Raw genomic sequence first — 10670 nt, 5'->3', positions numbered from 1 at the left:
ACGGTACTCTGCGCCCCTGCGTGGATTATCGAGGGCTGAATGACATAACGGTTAAGAATCGTTATCCGCTTCCCCTTATGTCATCAGCCTTCGAGATTCTGCAGGGAGCCAGGTGCTTTACTAAGTTGGACCTTCGTAACGCTTACCATCTCGTGCGCATCAGAGAGGGGGACGAGTGGAAAACGGCGTTTAACACTCCGTTAGGGCATTTTGAGTACCGGGTTCTGCCGTTTGGTCTCGCCAATGCGCCAGCTGTTTTTCAGGCATTAGTTAATGATGTTCTGAGAGACATGCTGAACATCTTTGTTTTTGTCTATCTTGACGATATCCTGATTTTTTTCTCCGTCACTCGAGATTCATGTTCAGCACGTTCGACGTGTTCTACAGCGCCTGTTAGAAAATTGTCTCTACGTAAAGGCTGAGAAGTGCTCTTTTCATGTCTCCTCCGTTACTTTTCTCGGTTCCGTTATTTCCGCTGAAGGCATTCAGATGGATTCCGCTAAGGTCCAAGCTGTCAGTGATTGGCCCGTTCCAAGGTCACGTGTCGAGTTGCAGCGCTTTTTAGGTTTCGCTAATTTCTATCGGCGTTTCATTCGTAATTTCGGTCAAGTTGCTGCCCCTCTCACAGCTCTTACTTCTGTCAAGACGTGTTTTAAGTGGTCCGGTTCCGCCCAGGGAGCTTTTGATCTTCTAAAGGAACGTTTTACGTCCGCTCCTATCCTCGTTACTCCTGACGTCACTAGACAATTCATTGTCGAGGTTGACGCTTCAGAGGTAGGCGTGGGAGCCATTCTATCCCAGCGCTTCCAGTCTGACGATAAGGTTCATCCTTGCGCTTATTTTTCTCATCGCCTGTCGCCATCTGAGCGCAACTATGATGTGGGTAACCGTGAACTGCTCGCCATCCGCTTAGCCCTAGGCGAATGGCGACAGTGGTTGGAGGGGGCGACCGTTCCTTTTGTCGTTTGGACAGACCATAAGAACCTTGAGTACATCCGTTCTGCCAAACGACTTAATGCCCGTCAAGCTCGTTGGGCGTTGTTTTTCGCTCGTTTCGAGTTTGTGATTTCTTACCGTCCGGGTAGCAAGAACACCAAGCCTGATGCCTTATCCCGTCTGTTTAGTTCTTCTGTGGCTTCTACTGATCCCGAGGGATTCTTCCTTATGGGCGTGTTGTCGGGTTAACAGTCTGGGGAATTGAAAGACAGGTTAAGCAAGCACTCACGCACACTGCGTCGCCGCGCGCTTGTCCTAGTAACCTCCTTTTCGTTCCTGTTTCCACTCGTCTGGCTGTTCTTCAGTGGGCTCACTCTGCCAAGTTAGCTGGTCATCCCGGTGTTCGAGGCACTCTTGCGTCTATTCGCCAGCGCTTTTGGTGGCCGACTCAGGAGCGTGACACGCGCCGTTTCGTGGCTGCTTGTTCGGACTGCGCGCAGACTAAGTCGGGTAACTCTCCTCCTGCCGGTCGTCTCAGACCGCTCCCCATTCCTTCTCGACCATGGTCTCACATCGCCCTAGACTTCATTACCGGTCTGCCTTTGTCTGCGGGGAAGACTGTGATTCTTACGGTTGTCGATAGGTTCTCTAAGGCGGCACATTTCATTCCCCTCGCTAAACTTCCTTCCGCTAAGGAGACGGCACAAATCATTATCGAGAATGTATTCAGAATTCATGGCCTCCCGTTAGACGCCGTTTCAGACAGAGGCCCGCAATTCACGTCACAGTTTTGGAGGGAGTTCTGTCGTTTGATTGGTGCGTCCGTCAGTCTCTCTTCCGGGTTTCATCCCCAGTCTAACGGTCAAGCAGAGAGGGCCAATCAGACGATTGGTCGCATACTACGCAGCCTTTCTTTCAGAAACCCTGCGTCTTGGGCAGAACAGCTCCCCTGGGCAGAATACGCTCACAATTCGCTTCCTTCGTCTGCTACCGGGTTATCTCCGTTTCAGAGTAGTCTGGGTTACCAGCCTCCTCTGTTCTCATCCCAGCTTGCCGAGTCCAGCGTTCCCTCCGCTCAAGCGTTTGTCCAACGTTGTGAGCGCACCTGGAGGAGGGTGAGGTCTGCACTTTGCCGTTACAGGGCACAGACTGTGAGAGCCGCCAATAAACGCAGGATTAAGAGTCCAAGGTATTGTTGCGGCCAGAGAGTGTGGCTTTCCACTCGCAACCTTCCTCTTACGACAGCTTCTCGTAAGTTGACTCCGCGGTTCATTGGTCCGTTCCGTGTCTCCCAGGTCGTCAATCCTGTCGCTGTGCGACTGCTTCTTCCGCGACATCTTCGTCGCGTCCATCCTGTCTTCCATGTCTCCTGTGTTAAGCCCTTTCTTCGCACCCCCGTTCGTCTTCCTTCCCCCCTCCCGTCCTTGTCGAGCGCACCTATTTACAAGGTACATAAGATCATGGACATGCGTTCTCGGGGACGGGGTCACCAATACTTAGTGGATTGGGAGGGTTACGGTCCTGAGGAGAGGAGTTGGGTTCCGTCTCGGGACGTGCTGGACCGTTCACTCATTGATGATTTCCTCCGTTGCCGCCAGGATTCCTCCTCGAGTGCGCCAGGAGGCGCTCGGTGAGTGGGGGGGTACTGTCATGTTTTGTCATTTATTATCTTGTCTTGTCCCTGTGCTTCCCATTCTATTCGTTTCCCTCTGCTGGGCTTATTAGGTTCTTTCCCTCTTTCTATCCCTCTCTCTCCCCCTCCCTCTCTCGCTCTCTCTTCTCTCTATCGTTCCGTTCCTGCTCCCAGCTGTTCCTATTCCCCTAATCATCATTTAGTCTTCCCTCACCTGTTCCCGATCCTTTTCCCTGATTAGAGTCCCTATTTCTCTCCTTGTTATTCGTTTCTGCCCTGTCGGTTCCTTGTCTAGATTTCACCGTGCTGTGTTTGTGTATCGCCCTGTCGTGTCGTGTTTTCCTCAGATGCTGCGTGGTGAGCAGGTGTCTGAGTCTGTCTGGTTCAAGTGCCTTCCCGAGGCAACCTGCTGTTCACCTGCTGTTCAAGATCGAGTCTCCAGTTTGTCCTCGTCATTTCGAGTGAAAGTTGTGTTTTTTTGATTGTATTCACTTTACTGGATTAAAGACTCTGTTTTCGCCAAGTCGCTTTTGGGTCCTCTTTCACCTGCATGACACAATTAGCGTCATCACTAGATTTCCTTTGCAATACCTCAGACTTTCATGATTACCAGCTGAGATACTTTTATAAGTTGATTTTACTCCTGGCTCAGAGTTTGTCTGGGCAATGTCTAACATCATCCTAAAACCTAATCTGAGCTGGGAGTTTTTTTATTCAGATAGGCTACATGTCCTAAATGATTGCACAACTTGTAATACATTCGCTTAATATGATCCACTATTGCTAGCTATCCTTAGGAACAACCACACACACGTGGCAGAGGAAAGAAATGTAAACACGCAATGTAATGGAATGATGCAAAATGTAAGGAAACTAACACTGAAGTCAGTAACAGTTATACATGTATGTGGGTATTGTTCAATCCTATACTTACAACTTGTGCTAAGTTAGGATATTATACTGAATTACATCAACCAGACTCAGAGTTAACTTTAACATGTCTTTACTCCATCACTGTCTGTGTAACACGCCCTCCCACTACTTTACTGATGTGGTGACATCATATATCCCATCAATACACGACATCCCCCCTTTACTTGGTTATGAACTTCGATGTCATCATGACATACACAACAACACTCATTCTTTCCCTGTATAACAACCTTTGTGTTACCAATAAATAAATGACATATGTTCAATATCTTATTATTTCTGTTCTCCTAATGGACTTTCCTTTTTAAGCTTACTTCTAAGCAAAACAAAAGTGTTATCATCTATTTATTTTGATTTTTTTAAACAAAACATTCTGCACATTTTTCACAACATAACTCAAACATTCAGAGTCTTCGCATTAGTCTTTTGTACTTGTCATTGTTCAGTTTATACTGGTTTTCTTTACCTCTTGCCGTGCAGGATGATTATTTAATGACAGCAGTGGCGACCCGTCATTTAAGGCAGGTGGGGCAGACCTTTCTTTTGGGGGTTTGCCTGTTTTGCATGTTATTTTGGGATTAATAAGTGTCACATATCAGTTTGCAAACAATGTAATAATATATATACATATATATATATCTATATCACTGAGTTAATAAAGCAACATAAAAAATACAAAAAGAGACCGTGTTTGTGAGTAAGGCAGCTCCAAAATGCTTTCTGTGGTGGTGGGGCAAGCCAGCAGAATACACGGAGCGTTGCGCCGTGATTGGCTCAGTGTTCTGTCATTCATGGGAACACTATGTCATACGTCACCGCCAGGGTAGAGCTCGAAAATTCAAACCCCTTGGGTCCTGCCATAGAGTTACATTACAAGTGCCCATCCGAGAAGGCTCAATGTTATTGGCCATATATAAAATGCAGTCAAATCACGTTATATCTACAGTAGCTCTCTTAAATAGCAGTCATCATGAATCAAGTCGACAATCTACTGGCAAATCCTTTTTAATCCTTGTCATATAAAGAGAAATAATGAAGAGAAATTATAGATAAAACGTATCTGTGCTCATTGGCCATAAACATTACACAACAAGTTGGAAATCGTAAAATCAACAATGAGTGATTTGGAAGGAATCAGTGGCTAACTGCAAGCATTGCAAAGCAATCATTAGCCTGCTATTCAGTGGATGGATGTGTGGTCCCAAGTGTAAATCGGGAACTCCGGCCTCTTTCTACAGTTATGACCTGAAGATCATTGACGTCATCATGATTAAAAAAAAATATTTGAGTTCCCATTTGTCTTGAAAGCTCCATAAATCCAGAGAATGACAAACTTTGATGACAAAGTTTGATGACAGAATTTGCCAACGAATGACCGTCGTGCCACCTTTTTGTTCAAGTGAGCACAGCACAATAAGGTGTCAAAAAATGTATTGTATGCTGCCACATAAATGATGTAATATGCCAGGGAGATATGTATACCAGGGAGATATGTCTACCAAGGGAGATATGTCTACCAAGGGAGATATGTCTACCAAGGGAGATATGTCTACCAAGGGAGATATGTATACCAGGGAGATATATCTACCAGGGAGATATGTATACCAGGGAGTTATGTCTACCAGGGAGATATGTCTACCAGGGAGATATGTCTACCAGGGAGATATGTATACCAGGGAGTTATGTCTACCAGGGAGATATGTCTACCAGGGAGATATGTATACCAGGGAGATATGTCTACCAGGGAGATATATCTACCAGGGAGATATGTATACCAGGGAGTTATGTCTACCAGGGAGATATGTATACTGGAAGTTATTCTAACTGTATGTTGTGTAGAAAGCTGTTAGTAGCCCATGTGCCTCAGCGTAATCATTTGGTGTATTTTCACCTCTTCATTTCGCCTACTGTTCTGACTAGGTGGTGCACATGTTTTTGTTTTTGAGAAATGTAACCATCGAATATTGTAAGAGCTTTCATTGTCTGCTTATATGCTCCTTTTATTTATCCTACGGTTCTGACTTGGTGTACTATATTAGTGTTTTAGTACTATATCTCATGACACAATGATGAAAATAATCATGGCCTCTAAACCTTCAAGCTGCATACTGAACCCTATTCCAACTAAACTACTGAAAGAGCTGCTTCCTGTGCTTGGCCCTCCTATGTTGAACATAATAAACGGCTCTCTATCCACCGGATGTGTACCAAACTCACTAAAAGTGGCAGTAATAAAGCCTCTCTTGAAAAAGCCAAACCTTGAACCAGAAAATATTAAAAACTATCGGCCTATATCGAATCTTCCATTCCTCTCAAAAAATGTTGAAAAGGCTGTTGCGCAGCAACTCACTGCCTTCATGAAGACAAACAGTGTATACGAAATGCTTCAGTCTGGTTTTAGACCCCATCATAGTACTGAGACAGCACTTGTGAAGGTGGTAAATGACCTTTTAATGGCCTCAGACCGAGGCTTTGCATCTGTCCTCGTGCTCCTAGACCTTAGTGCTGCTTTTGATACCATCGATCACTACATTCTTTTGGAGAGATTGGAAACCCAAATTGGTCAACACGGACAAGTTCTGGCCTGGTTAGATCTTATCTGTCGGAAAGATATCAGTTTGTCTCTGTAAATGGTTTGTCCTCTAACAAATCAACTGTAAATTTCGGTGTTCCTCAAGGTTCCGTTTTAGGACCACTATTGTTTTCACTATATATTTTACCTTGTCATTCGAAAATATAATGTTAACTTTCACTGCTATGCAGATGACACACAGCTGTACATTTCAATGAAACATGGTGAAGCCCCAAAATTGCCCTCCCTTGAAGCCTGTGTTTCAGACAAAAGGAAGTGGATGGCTACAAACTTTCTACTTTTAAACGCAGACAAAACAGAGGTGCTTGTTCTAGGTCCCAAGAAACAAAGAGATCTTCTGTTGAATCTGACAATAAATCATTGGAAAGTCATCTCAAATAAAACTGTGAAGGACCTAGGCCTTACTCTGGACCCTGATCTCTCTTTTGACGAACATATCAAGACTGTTTCAAGGACAGCTTTTTTCCATCTACGTAACATTGCAAAAATCAGAAAATTTCTGTCCAAAAATGATGCAGAAAAATTCATCCATGCTTTTGTTACATCTAGGTTAGACTACTGCAATGCTCTACTTTCGGGCTACCCGGATAAAGCACTAAATAAACTTCAGTTAGTGCTAAATACGGCTGCTAGATTCCTGACTAGAACTAAAAGATTTGATCATATTACTAGTGCTAGCCTCCCTACACTGACTTCCTGTCAAGGCACGGGTTGATTTCAAGGTTTTACTGCTAACCTACAAAGCATTACATGGGCTTGCTCCTACCTATCTCTCTGATTTGGTCCTTCCGTACATACCTACACGTACGCAACGGTCACAAGACACAGCCCTCCTAATTGTCCCTAGAATTTCTAAGCAAACAGCTGGAGGCATGGCTTTCTCCTATAGAGCACCATCTCCTATAGAGCACCATCTCTTCAGTGGGTCATATGATTGAGTGTAGTCTGGCCCATGAGTGTGACGGTGAACGGAAAGGCAGGGGCTGAGTCACTGGCTTTCTGGTGCTCTTTCTTTTCCCTAGGAGGGGTGCGTCACTTGAGTGGGTTGAGTCACTGATGTGATCGCCTGTCTGGGTTGGCGCCCCCCTTGGGTTGTGCCATGGCGGAGATCTTTGTAGGCTATACTCGGCCTTGTCTCAGGATGGTAAGTTGGTGGTTGAAGATATGCTTCTAGTGGTGTGGGGGCTGTGCTTTGGCAAAGTGGATGGGGTTATATCCTTCCTGTTTGGTCCTGTCCGGGGGTATCATCGGATGGGGCCACAGTGTCTCCTGACCCCTCCTGTCTCAGCCTCCAGTATTTATGCTGCAGTAGTTTGTGTCGGGGGGCTAGGGTCAGTTTGTTATATCTGGAGTACTTCTCCTGTCCTATTCGGTGTCCGGTGTGAATTTAATGATGCTCTCTCTAATTCTCTCTTTCTCTCGGTGGACCTGAGCCCTAGGACCATGCCTCAGGACTACCTGGCATGATGACTCCTTGCTGTCCCCACTCCACCTGGCCGTGCTGCTGCTCCAGTTTCAACTGTTCTGCCTGTGATTATTATTATTTTACCATGCTGGTCATTTATGAACATTTGAACATCTTGGCCATGTTCTGTTATCTCCACCCGGCACAGCCAGAAGAGGACTGGCCACCCCTCATAGCCTGGTTCCTCTCTAGGTGTCTTCCTAGGTTTTGGCCTTTCTAGGGAGTTTATCCTGGCCACCGTGCTTCTACACCTGCATTGCTTGCTGTTTGGGGTTTTAGGCTGGGTTTCTGTACAGCACTTTGAAATATCAGCTGATGTATGAAGGGCTATATAAATACATTTGATTTGATTTGTACAGGGAGAACACTGTAAGTATGGCCCATGTTCTGAATTCTATCACTGTACATTTCAAAAGTACTGAACAAATAGTTATATTGACTACGTCTGTCCTAGCTCACTCATTAATCAAATTACAGATTGCCTCTTATCTGCTTGTCATCCCATTATGACATAGATAATACATCTCAAATGTCAGTAGAAACCACATTTGTTTAAGCAAGTCAGCCATATTTTCTTAAAAGGCAGTAAATGATGCAGAATGAAGAGTTTCACTGCCAGACAAGGCTCTGCTAATAGTCAGGTGTAGCAGTGATAAGCTGTTGGGACTGCTGTTGGGACTCTGCAGTTGGGACAACTTTATGTAGGCCCTAACAGTTTGTGGGCACCTTTTGTCACTGTTATAGTGCAAATAATGTATTGTTTAGTGTTGTGTTGTGTATTGGCTTTGCTGGCACGCATCCCACTTTTTGTTTTTTTGTCCCACCACAATTTGCATGCTAAAATCACCACTGAGTGACAACGTCTGTTTACTTCTGTGGCAGTTTCATTTGTCTGTGATGCCTGACTGGCTTGGGTGTCTGTGGTCTTTGTGGTGATCCCTCACAGATAGAGTTCAAACCAGAGACTATGTAAGGTCACAGAGTAGGACTATGTTCCACAGTCTCTTTCAGTCCTTTGGTTGTGGATCTGGCTCATCAATTGTATTTCTCATCACAAATGTCATATTCCTGTAATACTTGGCTGGAGATTGAACAAACACATTGTTTCCTTCCTTACTGATCACAGTGTGCGGTGTCTCATTGAAGGTTGTTGTGAACTTTTCTGTTTGTCTCGAGTGTTTGGCTCTGCGATAGTTGTCTGCATAGATCTTGGATTTCCCTTTCTGCTCTGAATCACAGTCCCATGTTTCCAGGTCACTCTGTCGTGTAGCTATATCCGGAAGTTTCCACCTCATTTTCCTTTTTAAAAGGAGCTCAGCTTTGCTCCTTCCCGTGGTAGAGGGATCAATGGACCTGTAAGACAGTCACGTACTTGTGTAGCTCCCGCTTCCAGTCCAGCCCCTTAGCTTGTGCAATGCAAATCCGTTTCATAAGTGAGGCATTTTGCCACTCCACTTCACAATTTGCACGTGCCAATTTTGGCATAGTTTTACATGCTCTATCCCATTTTCCTGGCAGAAGTTCTGGAACTGGGATGACGTACTGTGGGCCACAATCAGATCGATTGTTAACCTCTAGCGTCGAGCAATCCCGTATCCGGGAGCGTAATCATAGCTTGGCTTCTCATCCGAAGCAAACGGAAAAATACTGCAGCTGGGGATTACGCAATAATTGCGACGGAGGACACCAAGCGCCCAAGGGGTAGATGTAGTCTCTTATGGTCAATCTTCCATTGATATGCCTACAAATACGTCACAATGCTGCAGACACCTTGGGGAAAACGTGGAAAACGTAAGCTGACTCCTAGCTCCTTCACAGCCATATAAGGAGTCATTGGCATGAGGTGGTTTAAAAAAATGCGGCACTTCCTGATTGGATTTTTATCGGGGGTTTTCTGTAACATCAGTTCTGTGGCACTCACAGACAATATATTTGCAGTTTTGGAAACGTCAGTGTTTTCTTTCCAAAGCTGTCAATTATATGCATAGTCGAGCATCTTTCGTGACAAAATATCTTGTTTAAAATGGGAACGATTTTCATCCAAAAATTAAAATAGCGCCCCCTATATCCAAGAAGTTAATGGTAGACCATGATGACTGAAAATAGTCTCCAGACTATTAATCACCTTTTCTGCAGTAGTAGATTGCATGATATAATATTCATAATATCTGCTGTATTAGTATACAACTACTAGTTTTGAGTGTAGTGGACCCAATCGATCAGTGGCGATGTCCTGCCACGGCCCATCAGGCAGCGCTGTGGGTCTCAGCGGTTCTGGCATATCTGGTCGTGCTACAATCTGACAACCATGGCACGACTTGATGTGTCTCTCTGCAGCCTTGTCCATGCCCGGCCACCATACTTTACTCCTGAGATGTTGTTTTGCGCCTACAATGCCTCGATGTCCCTGGTGAGCGAAGGCTAGAGACCCCGACTGTGGAAAAACAATGCGTGTTCCCCTTAGGATTCATTGTCCGATTACACACAGTTAATTGGCTATAACACCCACTCTGAATAGAATTTCTCGCCTCTCTTAACTCTTCATCTGTAGCTGACGCTTCCTCTACTTCTCAAATCAAATGTTATTTGTCAAATGCGCCGAACACACCAGATTTAGACCTTACAGTGGAATACTTACTAACAAGCCCTTAACCAACAATGCAGCTTTAAGAAAAACAAGTGTTAAGTAAAAAATAGATACCTATAAAAAAAATAACGAATATTTAAAGAGCATGTAACGGCTTTCCTACTGGGAAGGAGAGGCGGACCAAAATTCAGCGTGGTTATAGTTCATGTTTTTAATATAGGAAAACTCAACATGAACATAATACAAAACAATAAATGTGGCAAAACCGAAACAGGCCTATCTGGTGCAACAAACCCAAAGAGAGGAAACAACTACCCACCAAACCCAACACAAAACAGGCTACCTAAATATGGTTCCCAATCAGAGACAATGACTAACACCTGTCTCTGATTGAGAACCATATCAGGCCAAACATAGAAATAGACAAACTAGACACACAACATAGAATGCCCACTCAGATCACACCCTGACCAAACAAAAACATAGAAACATACAAAGCAAACTATGGTCAGGGTGTGACAGA

This window comes from Oncorhynchus gorbuscha, linkage group LG01 (genome assembly GCF_021184085.1).
Source record: "Oncorhynchus gorbuscha isolate QuinsamMale2020 ecotype Even-year linkage group LG01, OgorEven_v1.0, whole genome shotgun sequence".
Lineage (NCBI taxonomy): Eukaryota > Metazoa > Chordata > Actinopteri > Salmoniformes > Salmonidae > Oncorhynchus > Oncorhynchus gorbuscha.
The sequence above is the reverse complement of the archived record's forward strand: the minus strand, read 5'-3'. Positions refer to the sequence as shown.